Raw genomic sequence first — 3,416 nt, forward strand, 5'->3', positions numbered from 1 at the left:
GGAGTGCTGTCTGCGGCAGGCCATCAGCACAGAGAGAGAACACTGAAACGGACTCGTAAACCGATCCGTATGCAGGGGAACGGACACGCACAGGAGGATGAAATGGGCCGAGAGCCAAGGGGTATGACAGCAGGTGTAATAAGTCCCTTAACAAACAAACAAAAATTAAATGTACATAGGGGAAGAAGCACAATAAAAATAAACCTATGGTAATAGGATTATAGTAATCATTAAATATGCCTGGTGGTTCTAACTTTCCTGGCAGTCAAAGAATAAAGAAAACCACCAGATTATATAATTTTCACTGCCTAATATAAATAAGTACTCAAGATTGTCAAGATGGTATCTTCCAAAAGTGCTTCCTAGCACATATACTTGGTTTTAAAATTAAAAGGAATTCAAAATGATAAGCAAAATGGGCAGACTATGTCTATTATAATATCTTAGAAAGTCTTAGCAACCCATGTAGTATTAGGGGTAGCAATAAATAAGTCTTAACAGAATCCAGCATAGACCATGCAACAGGTCATTAGTTACTTAAACATATCTTATTGTGGCTAACATATATATCACTTAGGGTTTAGGCTAAATTGCTATGTCAGAGGCCCCCAAATACGATGACTTAAAATAGAAACGTGTTCCTCTTTCACAGCGACAGTCTGAATGTGGGCAGTGGGCTGAGGCTGGCAGGTGTCTCTGCTTGATGAGGTCATTTTGGGACCTAAGTTTCTTCTCTCTCGTTGCTTTGCCATCCCTTAGGCTGTCGCCACTGTCTACACGGTGGACATGGCTCCTCAGAACCACCTCTACATCCTCAGGAAAAGAGGAAAGAGTGAGCGGGACGAGAAATGGATGTGCTTGAAAAAGAAATTTAGAAACCGCGTGCCCCACTTCCTCTCACACCCTATTGGCCAAAAGTTAGTCATGTGGACAGTTAGCCGCAAGGGAGGCTGTGCAATGCAGTGGTTGACGATGTGCCTGGCGAGAACTTGGGCCCCTATTGCCAAAGTGAGCTCACCGGCTCCAAAGCTTTATATTTCTTTTAAAATATTTTCGATAAACCCTCCACCCAACAGGTTCAAATTTCTACTCCATGAAGCTCTTTGCTAAGATAAAAGTCCCCTTAAACAGGTAGTTAAGGTGATCAAGCTAATGTCCCCTCTTCTACCTTCTGCTAAATCTGGGTGATGCTTAAACCCTATCAGGCTACCTCCCACCGCCTGACACACCACGTACATTTTTCACACTGCAAAATTCTAAAGACCCCCAAGAGGGCAGCAACTTGCCCCTGCCACTCGGCGAGTCCCCGGCAGAGCTGGGCCAGAATGGAGGAGCCCACAATCACTGGGCATGCGTAGTATCAGCAAATGAGTCACCTGGATTCCTCGGAACTCGTTTGTTATAAATGGAATTCTCTTCCCCACCGTGTGCAGGACCAGGAGTTGAGACGTGGCTCTCTGACTCATGGAGGCCGGGAGTGGCTGGCTACCTGGAAGACCTCAAAACAGGAGACGGCTGAGAAGTGCATAGCTGCAGGCTGAGCTGGCATTTGACGAGGTGCCAGGTACTTAGGGCAGAAATTCCAGCACCTCTCCCACAAGGGATGGGCACGGGGAGGCCCCTCAGGAGGACACTGTCTATGCAGCGGCAGGAGAAGCAGAGGCCCTGGTCAGGTGGGCATGGACCCAAGACCACAGACATGAGCCTTTATAATAATCCAACTAATGTCTCCCTCCTCCCCCAAAACTCTAAGTTCCATAAGAGCAGACACTGTGTGTTCCAGTGTTATATCCTTAGTGCCTGGCCCACAGTAGGTGTTCAATAAACCTTCGTTGGCTGACATCTTCCCAGCTCAGGCCTCATCGGGAGCCATGGGCAAGCACATTTACTGAGCATCGGTACCCTCCAAGCACTGAATCAGATATCTCCCCATACGGTACCTTCGTTCATCTTAATAACCTTGACATTATTATTCTCACTGGGGTAAGGACAGAGCCCTGTGGCCCCTCTTAGTCACTACACCCTAGTATCAAGATTACAGACTTCCAGAAAGGGGGAACGAATCCTAAAGACAGCTCAACACCTTCAACGTGCAGACAGCAAAATGCCAAGGGCCGACATCTCAAGGGAGGGCAGAAAAGGAGGGAGGTGAGTCGCTGAGGACTGCAAGGTGCCCGATGGTGGTCTCGGTGCTTTGTAATCTTGCCCTCGCCTGACCCTTACGTGAGCTCCGGGAGCTATGATCCTGTTGTCTCCACTTGCAGAAGAGGAAGCAGGCGGGGAGGGGCTAAACCCTTGGCCAAGTCCCTGGGCTCCGGGCAGCAGGGCGGGCTTTGAAGCCAGGTCAACCTGACTCCTAAGCCTCCGCCACTTCCGCTTCTGCAGACTCGACACCTGAGGTTTGCTGTGGACTTAACTGGATCTCCCCAAAATCCATGTGTTGAAACCCTAACCCCCACGCGTTGTATTGGAAAGGAGGTCTTTAAGGAAGTGATTAAGGTTAAATGAGGTCATAAGACTGATGCCCTCATAAGAAGAGAAAGGGACACGAGCACCCTCTCTCCATCACGTAAGGACACAGAGCAGGTGGCCATCTGTACACCGAAAAAGGTCCTCTCTAGGAACTGACCGTGCTGGCACCTGATCTTGGACCTCAGGCCTCCAGAACTGTGAAAGTATAAATTCCTGTTGTCGAAGCCCCTCTCCCACCCTCCAGGTGACAGTATTTTGTTATGGTCCCCCAAGCAGACGAACAGAAGACTTTTCAAACACCAAATAGCTCGGGGTTGAGGGGAACAAGCTTTTAAGGACCCCTTGACTTGTTATTCAATATTTTACGGGGAAATTAGCTTTAATATCTCCCAAGGACATCATAGAGTTTATAGAGGAAACTGTGAATTGCCCTAGGCCCGGGGCTTGCTGGATCAGCTCCTTGTAAGGAATTTGTGGGGCACGAGAACTCCCCAGCATCCCCCCAAATCCCTTAAAGCAATTCTTCCTGCCTTACAAGCACCTGGCTCTCATCAGCCCTCCCTGAAGGACCACTGCCTGTTCTCTCTGGAAGGCGTCATTCTGCAAAGAATCCCACATCCCTCCCAGTTAACACAGAGCATTCACGCACACAGGATCTGTGCCAGGACGCTGAGGAAGGACGTGTCATCTCCCCCACTTCCCAGATAGGGAGACTGGGGCTCAGGGGTCCCCTGGCTTGCTGAGTAAGCTCAGTCCTTGAACTCCGTCCCTGGTCTTCCCACACGAAAACCAAGGTTCCCGTGTCAGAGCACAAGGTGAGGAGGCACATGCGAATACGTGCTGTTCAATCCATGAGCCGATTCGTGGAGAACGAGTAAAGCAAAGTGGTGACTAAATGATCAGAGCCATCTGAACACCTCGCCAGGTGAGAGGGAAAAATAACG

At 49.1% G+C, this 3,416-nt stretch overlaps 1 long non-coding RNA gene across 1 annotated transcript in view; it reads right to left on the reverse strand.

The window, feature by feature from the left end:
• Nucleotides 1-439: 439 nt before the first annotated feature.
• Nucleotides 440-3,416, reverse strand: part of LOC120622122 (uncharacterized) — a 4,029-nt gene continuing 1,052 nt past the window's right edge. The window contains exons 2-3 of the long non-coding RNA XR_005658429.1: nucleotides 1,377-1,489; nucleotides 440-813 (exon numbers count right to left, since the gene is read on the reverse strand). This is a non-coding gene — a long non-coding RNA (uncharacterized LOC120622122). The remainder of the gene's footprint in view (nucleotides 814-1,376; nucleotides 1,490-3,416) is intronic.

Source organism: Pteropus medius, unplaced genomic scaffold (assembly GCF_902729225.1).
Source record: "Pteropus medius unplaced genomic scaffold, Ma_sr-lr_union100, whole genome shotgun sequence".
NCBI lineage: Eukaryota > Metazoa > Chordata > Mammalia > Chiroptera > Pteropodidae > Pteropus > Pteropus medius.